General features: G+C 47.5%; 1 protein-coding gene across 1 annotated transcript in view; it reads left to right on the forward strand.

Annotated features, from left to right (window-relative positions):
- Positions 1-2152: 2152 nt before the first annotated feature.
- The window catches only part of LOC135543475 (semaphorin-4C-like), a 60826-nt gene continuing 52334 nt past the window's right edge, over positions 2153-10644 (forward strand). The window contains exon 1 of the mRNA XM_064970762.1: positions 2153-2781. The gene's annotated coding sequence lies outside the window, so the exon portion shown is untranslated. The remainder of the gene's footprint in view (positions 2782-10644) is intronic.

Raw genomic sequence — 10644 nt, forward strand, 5'->3', positions numbered from 1 at the left:
TTTTACTGAGGAGTGGCTTCTGTCTGGCCACTCTACCTTAAAGACCTAATTGTTGGAGTGCTGCAGAGATGGTTGTCCTTCTGGAAGGTTCTCCCATCTCCTAGAGGAACTCTGGAGCTTTGTCAGAGTGACCATCAGTTTCTTGTTCACCTCCCTGACCAAGGCCCTTCTCCCCCGATTGCTCAGTTTGGCCGGGCGGCCAGCTCTAGGAAGAGTTGGTGGTTCCAAACTTCTTCCGTTTATGAATGATGGAGGCCACTGTGTTCTTGGGGACCTTCAATAATGCAATTTTTGGTACCCTTCCTCAGATCTGTGCCTCGACACAATCCTGTCTCCAAGCTGTACAGACAATTCATTTGACCTCATGGATTGTTTTTTTTTTGCTCTGACATGCACTGTCAACTGTGGGACCTTATATAGGCAGGTGTGTGCCTTTCCAAATCATGTCCAATCATTTGAATTTACCACAGGTGGACTCCATTCAATGTATAGAAACATCTCAAGGACGGTCAATAGAAACAGGATGCAACTGAGCTCAATTTCGAGTCTCATAGCAAAGGGCCTGAATACTTATGTACATTTCTAAAAACTTGTTTTTGCTTTGTCATTATGGGGTATTGTGTGCAGATTGATTTAAGGAAAAACATTTCTTTCATCAATTTTAGAATAAGGGTGTAACGTAACAGAATGTGGGAAGGAGGAAGGGGCCAGAATACTTTCTAAAGGCACTGTGTCTTGCACTCTTTGTCAGCAGCTCTAATTTATGCTTTTAGGGTTGTTTCAAGGCTTCATGTGCAAACTGCAAAGGCCTCTACATTAAATCTGACAGGAATGAATGATGCCACTTGAACTAAAACAAATGTAGCTCCACCCTCTAGCTCACAGATGTTTGATTTCAGCAAAAACACGCAATGGATTGGAGTGCTTATACCTGTTTGCCGTTCCTATTGGTAGGCATAGTACATCAACATTACACAACTAAAGTAACACAAGTAACACAATTGACTTAGTGATTGAAGTTGAATGGGCCTCTTCACTATTTCACCTTTACATACCTTCTATCTATGCCATACACGCTTGGAGCTACACATCTCCACTGTCTGGAGATTTATGTCTGAGACTTAGTCAATTCACTTTGACATTTCCGTAACTGCTATGGGCCAATTTTCAAACACGAGCCAACTATGTCCTCTGAGTCTGTCAGGAACGCAACACTTTAGTACAATATCTAACCCACTGTGATAACATAGGCTACTGGATTTATAGTCTTAATGCAAATCACTTCTTCAGAGTCTATTAGAATAACAACCCATAATATTGACATATTATAATGCCTATAGCTCACTGTGGTAACAGTTTACTGTACATATAATACACATATAATACACATGCATTCACACAGGACTTTTAGTCATCCATACATTACATTACATTTACATACCAAGAGACAAAGAAGATCAAACTTTTGTCTGAATCTATTAGTATGAAATCTCTTGGGTATTTGAGATGATCGGATTCTTTACTACACTATACCTCCTAATCCTGCCACCTAATCTGCCAATCATAATCCCATGTTTTGTATGTTTCCTATTTCAGATCTGTTGTTCTCTACCACTCCATCATACCGTTGTAGTATCTTAATTTAATCACCCTGCTGCAGGAAATTTCCTGCACCGTTTCAAAATAATTCAAAAATTTGTCATTTAAAAAATGTCCATCTTGATTGCCCCTAAACTAAATATATATCAAACCCTACAAAAATGTTCATCCATTATAATCCACACAATAATTCACATTCCCTTTTGCTGCAGGATTCTTTTCCTGCTTTGAGAAACTGGTCAAATTAAGATCCGACACCTGTACAATATCATCATACAATATTTTACTTTCTCGTCATCACTAGACAGACAGATAGACATATATTTTATTCCTCACAGAAGTCCACTTCCTAAAACAAATCACAAAAATGGTCTAGAAATCTGCTATTCATTTACCTAATCAAACTCATATTCATATCTATATAGTGTGTTATATATGCCTAAATTACCATAACTCATCAAAAGGGCTATTCCTCTTTAACCTGACTTTTGGGACTATCAAATAAGCCCAGTCTGGGAATTGCACAGGGGGAATGGGCGGGGACCTGTTTGTGCCTTTGTGTCATCCTTGGTCCCCACTGTGATACGTAATACAGAAGTATGGCACACGCTGCAGCGTAACGGTATAGGCACACTTAACCGGTATTCCACCGGAATATCTGTTCATTAATGCGACGACCAACCGATGTCCCTCTCTCTCTCTCTCTATCTACTGACTGTTTTTATTTCTGCAGAAACTTCTTCATATCGAGAGTTGTGCAGTTCTGCGTCGGAGAGCGCCGAGGAGAGGTTTTATATGCTTTGGAAGTGGATCTTATTTGCGTATTGTTTCTTTCTTGGTTTCCTATTACAGAGCCTGGCGATTGAGGGAGTGAGCGGAGCAGAGAGCGAGTTCCGCTATGTAAACTGACAGCATCATATGTCTTGATTTCCAGATGCTTCGCAAGAAATGTAAAGGAAAAACGCAAACAAATACAAGTGACATTTGTTGGGAATGTGGAATAATTTATAACTAACTGAATCGTCCAAAAACAAAGCCGAGATAACGGCAAGGAAAAGGATACGGAATCTGTCGTCAGTTTACGCGACTGCGGAGAGAACCGATAAGAGAGAGTAGGCCTATTGCATTATTATCATCACAACTGCTGAACAGGGAAGCTTAAAGAAGAGAACGAATACTACGGTAAGTTTTTTTGCAATCATTGCAACATTATTCAAATCCTTTGAGCGTTATCCTGTAGGTTGGATACATCGTGGGAATGCCTAATGTTGAATATTTAAAGTCGCCAAAAATAAGAGGAGAAAAAAATGAGAAAAACATCTGATCCGCTCGTTGGCTTAGTCAGCAGGGCTCCAACTGTTGCCACAAGCTTTAAAAGTGGGCTACACTGTTCTTACCGGGTTCTATGTATACTGGACAATGTTTTTTACCTAACGTAATTGTATTCTTGCTGCAACTTTATCTCTACTAGTCCACTGTAAACAGCGCACTGCGGTTGGGAAGCAGTTGGAAGCGAATCAAATGTTTTTTTTTTTTGTTAGCCTACAAAACCACATTTAAATCCTGATTCAGACCATGTTTATTCGATGCTGTTCGAAATCATCTGGGTAGACAGTTTCCTTATTTCCTCGACATACATGTCATATGTATGTGTGCCACGTTTGTAGTGAGTGAAATAGAGTATGTATGCTGTCTAAAATCGGGCACAGCGTAGCTTTACTGTTAAAGCCATTTGGATACATTGGATTGCGAAACAGCCACAGTAATTAGATCAGATTCGAAAGAAAATCACGTGTCTGATATGTGTACGTTGTTATCACACTATATATCTTTTGGAGAGGACTATTTTTCCGTTATTAAACATTATACAATTATCCAGTTCACAGTGGCTTAACGCATTCATTCGACCAGTTCTTTTTTGTTGCTTTCTTTTTAACGGTAATGAAGTAAATGTTAGCTTCAGCTGACTGATTATAGTAATTGGCGAGAGCGTGTGAGCAGAACAGTTGAACTGGTTTGCTGGGTGACTGACTGACTGGACAACAGGGTTTGCGCACGTTGGATTGTGTGGTGCTGACTTTATTCCTAAGGACTGGTCCACGATCAGTTTTTAAAGTCTCTGTGTGTGTGCGTGCGAGTGTGCGCGCACGCGCACAACGAATAATACTGCCACAGTGAAATTACAATGCCAATGGTGTCGGTGGTGTGTTGACATTTCCAGGGTGTGTGCCCATGTGTGTCTAGGGATATTCACCACACTTCTCCAGGGCCTGTGTGTGTCCATTTGGCAGGCAGGGGAAATGGTGGTGGAAGCATGCACACTCAGTGCCCTCCCTCCCCCCAGATGCTAAAGCGTCTATTGAGAGTCCGATTTGGCTCCTGCCGGGTTGATCTCTTCATTGTTGCCACACAATGGGCCCCACATCCTGCTGCCTGCCCCTCCTCCTAGTCCCCAGAATCCCCCCTGCTCCTCAGCCCCCACGCAAGCAGCCTCATGGTTGGCCTATAAAGAGCTTTTAATACTGTGATGCCGTCGTTCTTTAGGTTAAGTGGCGAAAGATGGATTTGTAACCACTTGGCTCTCTTTATCTCCGTGTGTGTGTGTGTGTGTGTGTGTGTGTGTGTGTGTGTGTGTGTGTGTGTGTGTGTGTGTGTGTGTGTGTGTGTGTGTGTGTGTGTGTGTGTGTGTGTGTGTGTGTGTGTGTGTGCGTGCGTGAAGCTGAAGCAAGCTGTCCTGTGTGCAGTGTGGTGGTTGCATCATGCCTGGGACATGGAGCACCAACACATGTCCTGCGTCTGGCTGCTACAGTGCATTCGGTCATCCCTGTGCCTCTTGTGAAATGTAAACGCAGCAGATATTGGAGTGAGTGACCACGCGTGGCAGACAGCCATCCAAACATGTGAATTACACGGTTACATCAATCTCTTTTCTCTCTGCTGGTGATGCCGTAACGCCTGCATATATATATTCACAACTGATTTCAACCTGTTTTGTTCGCAAGCAATAATCTGTGTGAATGCATGCGGTTCACTGCACAGCTCAGTGAGCAACAGTTTGATTTTACCCTTGTGTTGCTGCAGCAATCTGGGGATGAGATTAAAAAAAGAGCCCCTCTTTTCACGATTCATTGCTCTCCTTTGGAATTTGGATCCTTCTCCATCTTCAAATGTTAATTCCTCTCCGATCCTTCTCTCTCTCTCAGCCTCCATTTCTCCTCAATTTGACCCTGTCTCTCTCCTCCACCCTCCTTTCATCCTCTCTATATCCTCTCACTATTCTCCCACCCTCTCTCTATTCTCCCATCCTCTCTCTATTCTCCCACCCTCTCTCTATTCTGGTGTGTAATGAGGGTGATAGTCTTGTATCAGCACTATAGCAGGCCTGTCGGTCGGCAGCAGTGGAGAGTAAAGGAGTGCAGAGTCCGTGCCAGTGGCTGAGGCTGTGATGGTGTGATGCAGGCAGGCCAGCTGAGAGGGCTTCGGAACAGGAGCAGATGGGTCATCTGGCTTTGTGTATGTCTGTGTGTGTGCGTGTGCATGTGCACGTGTGTGTGTGTGTGTGTTAGGCCTGAAGGGAAACGGTGGGGGGTTGGGCTGGGGCTGGACACAGCATGATGTTTAGAGAAGCGGGGTGCAGGGGGTATAGTGTTTTAAGTGCATCATGGGGAGGGTGAGGGGATCAGGGATAGGGGTGGGGGTAGTTTGGGTTGTTATAGGCCTGTGTTTTGATGGTGCTCCCAAAGCCCTCTGTGTGCTGGAGAGAGACTGCTGTGTGTGCAGCTGTGGGCCAGAGAGAGAAACACTCATCGACGCAGGACTGTGAAGTGTAGCTGCCTGGGTTCCCTCTGCAGCACACACTCTGCAGCACACACTCTGCAGCACACACACACACACAAACACACACGGTTACTTTTTAATACACACCATTTTGTATGCAGTCGAAAACACACACACACACACAGTTTTGTATTGCTATCCTTGTGGGGACCAAATAATTGATTCCCATCTAAAATCCTATTTTCCCTAACCCTAAATCTAACCCAACCTTAACCTAACCATAACTCTAACCTTAACCCCAAACCTCTAACCCAAAAACTATACCTAACCCAAATTCCTAACCTGCATTTTCCTTTTTTGACTTCTCTTTGTGAGGACTTATGGTACCCACACGGAGGGTTAAACAAACTCACAAACACACACATAGGAGCGGTCCTGTGAATAGATCACACTGGTGATTTCTGTCCCCGGTTCTGGTTCTACAGTAACATTCTAGCTCTACATAAGATGAGACACTTTGGCCTGTCTTCTGGGTCAAAATCCCTAGAGGACGTGCACTGTAGTTTGAGATATTGAGCTTCAGAGAAACCTCTCCTTCTCTCTCTGCACAGTTCATAAGAAGTCCAGTGTTCCGACCGAAGCGTTGCGTTATGTATGAGAGAGAGAGAGAGCGGCGCTGGATAGAGCAAAGAGCTGCTTGTGTTTCTTTTTACCAGCTGACCAGTATTGACCACTGATCTGCTATTTCACTGTCCTCCCTCAAGGCTCCCATGCTGATTTTCAAAACTCACTCTGTTGGGGGGGGGGGGGGGGGGATCTACTTGCATATGTTTCTGTCATTTTATGTGTGTGTTGCCTGGCATAATGATATTTGTTCAACGCAGATTCTGTGTTATTCCATCTCATAACAGCTTCTTAGAACAGCCTGAAGTGGGGTCATCTTTTGTTTCCTCCATTTGTCTCATCTCAGCATTTGGTTGTGGGCTCCCCTGAAGCAGGTGGAAGCTGGATTGTATTAGAGACAGTTGGACAGTGATTTCCTTTGTGCCAATGGCTTGCCAACAAGCTCGGGCTGTATAAGGCCTACGTGCTGTATGAGTCCGTCCCAAATGACACCCAACTCCCTATATAGTGCACTACTTCTAACCAGGGTCCTACGGGCCTTGGTCAAAAAGTAGTGCACTTGTATTAATAGTGCCATTTGGGACGGCACCTAAAACATGTTATTTACGGAAACGTCGCTCAGAGAGGAGATTGATGTGTGTTAGTTGGTTGGAAGTTGGAACTCATGTTGTTTTCGCTCTCCTTGAACAGATGTTTTCAGCAGCCTTTCTCTTTCTACTGTCCATTCTGTTTCCTTAGCATCAATGTCACTGTTATCCTTTGTGCTCTAGTTAATGAGCCAGGGCTGTTTGGGTCCATTGTGTCTGTAGTTGTGTGTTTGGTGTGTATTATGCAGTGTGTGCGTGTGCGTGTGCGTGTGCGTGCGTGTGCTTGTGTGTAATAAACATGGTGGTCCATGGGGTAGGAGTGTGTGTGTGTATTGTGTGTAGTAGCAGAATGAGAATAAAGCTTTCCCCAGTGTTACCTAGCCTTCCCTGACTGTGGGCCTGTGGGCACTGCATTGTGTTTGCAGACTGTGGTCCATCCATGCAGATGAACAGCAGGAGACGAGCCTATTTCCCCCAGTTGAGCATTGCAGTTTGTTTTTATTAGAGCTTTTTTTTTGGCATTGTTCTGTTCCGATACAGCTCGCCTTGTGTTCCCGTGTGACTGCGCCACCGAACCGTTAGTGGCAGGAAGTGCCCGGAGCGCAGGCCTGTTACACACATGCACGCACACTAAAACACACACACACACAAACACATAAACTGTGGCTGGACAAAAATAACAATAAAAAGTAGCCCTGAAGCTGGTATGGAGCAGGAGCTTAGCCAGGAAGGAGTGAGGCTGAGCTGAGTTGATGGCCTTTTTCGACAGGAGAGAGCAGGGGCAGAGGCACAGAGCCACGGCTTATCACTGGGTCTCGCCCTTTAGAGACCCAGCCAAGCTCCCGCCAGACCCCAGCTGAGCTCAGCCACCGGGGTTGAACTGAGACAGCTTTTCTCCCAGGGTGTGGTGAGTTGGCGAGTGGGGTTAGCCTAGCCTAGCGCCTCCTGTTGGCAGCTCAATGCCAGTCCAGTCCAATGTCAATGCCTCCTTTCCCAGCTGCGTAAACTGCAGACAGAGCCAGAGCTAGGTCCAATAATGGGGCTGTTGTTAGGGGTGTTGGGGCGGCTTGTGGCTGTGGCGAGGGGGCCCCACAGGGGTGTGGTGTGTGGTGTGTGCATGTGAGGGGTGTCTGTGTTTCCCCCCTTGTCCTCCCAGCCTGCAGTAGTCAGACCTCTGACCCCGAGCTTGCTGCACTTTGCAGACCCCCCGCTGATCTCTTCCAGCCCGCTACACCCTCTCTGGCTCACTGAGATGGAGGGAGGGGGGGGGGGGTGAAATATAGAAAAAGGAAAGAGAGAGAGAGATATGGCGAGATGGAGAGATATGGTGAGAAGGAGGGAAAGCAAGAGAGATAGAGAGAGGTAGGGAGGGGGAAGATGGACTCAGAGACCCCGAAGAGGGTGAGGCGGTAACACAAGGAAGTTGGAAAATAGAAAGGGAGGGAGAGAGAAAAGAGGAGTTGGATGATTTGAGGGAGAGAGAGGAGAGGGTGACACAGACCTAGAGAGGAGAGGAGAGGGTGACACAGACCTGGAGAAGAGAAGAGAGGGTGACACAGACCTGGAGAAGAGAGGAGAGGGTGACACAGACCTTGAGAGGAGAGGAGAGGGTGACACAGACCTAGAGAAGAGAGGAGAGGGTGACACAGACCTGGGAAAGAGAGGAGAGGGTGACACAGACCTAGAGAGGAGATGAGAGGGTGACACAGACCTGGAGAAGAGAGGAGAGGGTGATACAGACCTAGAGAAGAGAGAAGAGGGTGACACAGACCTGAAGAAGAGAGGAGAGGGTGACACAGACCTAGAGAGGAGAGGAGAGAGTGACACAGACCTAGAGAAGAGAGGAGAGGGTGACACAGACCTGGAGAAGAGAGGAGAGGGTGACACAGACCTATAGAGGAGAGGAGAGGGTGACACAGACCTGGAGAAGAGAAGAGAGGGTGACACAGACCTATAGAGGAGAGGAGAGGGTGACACAGACCTATAGAGGAGAGGAGAGGGTGACACAGACCTATAGAAGAGAGGAGAGGGTGACACAGACCTGGAGAAGAGAAGAGAGGGTGACACAGACCTATAGAGGAGAGGAGAGGGTGACACAGACCTATAGAAGAGAGGAGAGGGTGACACAGACCTGGAGAAGAGAGGAGAGGGTGACACAGACCTATAGAGGAGAGGAGAGGGTGACACAGACCTGGAGAAGAGAGGAGAGGGTGACACAGACCTGGAGAAGAGAGGAGAGGGTGACACAGACCTATAGAGGAGAGGAGAGGGTGACACAGACCTGGAGAAGAGAGGAGAGGGTGACACAGACCTGGAGAAGAAAGGAGATGGTGACACAGACCTAGAGAGGAGAGGAGAGGGTGACACAGACCTGGAGAAGAGAGGAGAGGGTGACACAGACCTAGAGAAGAGAGGAGAAGGTGACACAGACCTGGAGAAGAGAGGAGAGGGTGACACAGACCTGGAGAGAGTGAGAGGAGAGGGTGACACAGACCTAGAGAGAGTGAGAGGAGAGGGTGACACAGACCTAGAGAGAGTGAGAGGAAAGGGTGACACAGACCTGGAGAGAGTGAGAGGAGAGGGTGACACAGACCTGCAGAAGAGATGAGAGGGTGACACAGACCTGGAGAAGAGAGGAGAGGGTGACACAGACCTGGAGAAGAGAGGAGAGGAGAGGGTGACACAGACCTGGAGAAGAGAGGAGAGTGTGACACAGACCTGGAGAAGAGAGGAGAGGGTGACCAAGACCTGGAGAAGAGAGGAGAGGAGAGGGTGACACAGACCTGGAGAGAGTGAGAGGAGAGGGTGACACAGCCCTGGAGAAAGTGAGAGGAGAGGGTGACACAGACCTGGAGAAGAGAGGAGAGGGTGACACAGACCTGGAGAAGAGAGGAGAGTGTGACACAGACCTGGAGAAGAGAGGAGAGGGTGACACAGACCTGGAGAAGAGAGGAGAGGAGAGGGTGACACAGACCTGGAGAGAGTGAGAGGAGAGGGTGACACAGACCTGGAGAAGAGAGGAGAGGGTGACACAGACCTGGAGAAGAGAGGAGAGGGTGACACAGACCTGGAGATAGTGAGAGGAGGTCAGACATAAATGGAGTGATGGAGGGTGGAGAAATATCCCTGCATACCTTGTCGTAGGTTCGGAGAGAGTGAGATAAGGCTGGACCAGCAGTCAACAATTATACCATCAATCTCAGACCCATCTCTCTCATTCTGCTTTCCTCCCTTGTTTCTCTCTCTCTCCCACAATCCCCTAGCTGTGTGCCCTGTGTATTTGTATAGACGGTCTCCACGTGCCGCTTTCTTTTTCTCTCACTCTCTCTTCCCCCCTCTCTCCCTCACCTCTCTCTTCCCCCTCTCTGTTCCCCCCTCTCTCCCTCACCTCTCTCTTCCCCCTCTCTTTTCCCCCTCTCTCCCTCACCTCTCTCTTCCCCCTCTGTCTTCCCCCCTCACCTCTCTCTTCCCCCTCTCTCCCTCACCTCTCTTCCCCCTCTCTCTCTCACCTCTCTCTTCCCCTGCCTCTCTCCCTCACCACTCTCTCCCATCTCTCCCCCTCTCTCCCTCACCTTTCTCTTCCCCCGCCTCTCTCCCTCACCACTCTCCTTCCTCTCCCCCATCTCTCCCCCACTCTCCCTCACCACTCTCCCCCATCTCTCCCCCTCTCTCCCTCACCTTTCTCTTCCCCCGCCTCTCTCCCTCACCACTCTCCTTCCTCTCCCCCATCTCTCCCCCCACTCTCCCTCACCTCTCTCTCTAACACACTCGTGGCATATGGAACAGTTTATCAAGGAGCTGATTCTTTTTCGCCTATTAAGCAACGTTTATTTTTCCTGAAAAAGGGGAGAGAAAGGCAAACTATGTTTTATTCTGATATTTAACCAGTGTTGAACCCAGCCCCATAGTGGCAGGAGACATAGCCCAGTGGTAGCTGTGTGCAGCGAGTTATTTTGTGCGCGCCCTCTCTCTCTCTTAAACTCGCTGCTTCTACGCATCAAAAAATCTTTAAAGCGTCCCTTTAAAAGCGGCCTTAGAAATAATGGAATGAGACGAG

This window comes from Oncorhynchus masou, chromosome 1 (genome assembly GCF_036934945.1).
Source record: "Oncorhynchus masou masou isolate Uvic2021 chromosome 1, UVic_Omas_1.1, whole genome shotgun sequence".
NCBI lineage: Eukaryota > Metazoa > Chordata > Actinopteri > Salmoniformes > Salmonidae > Oncorhynchus > Oncorhynchus masou.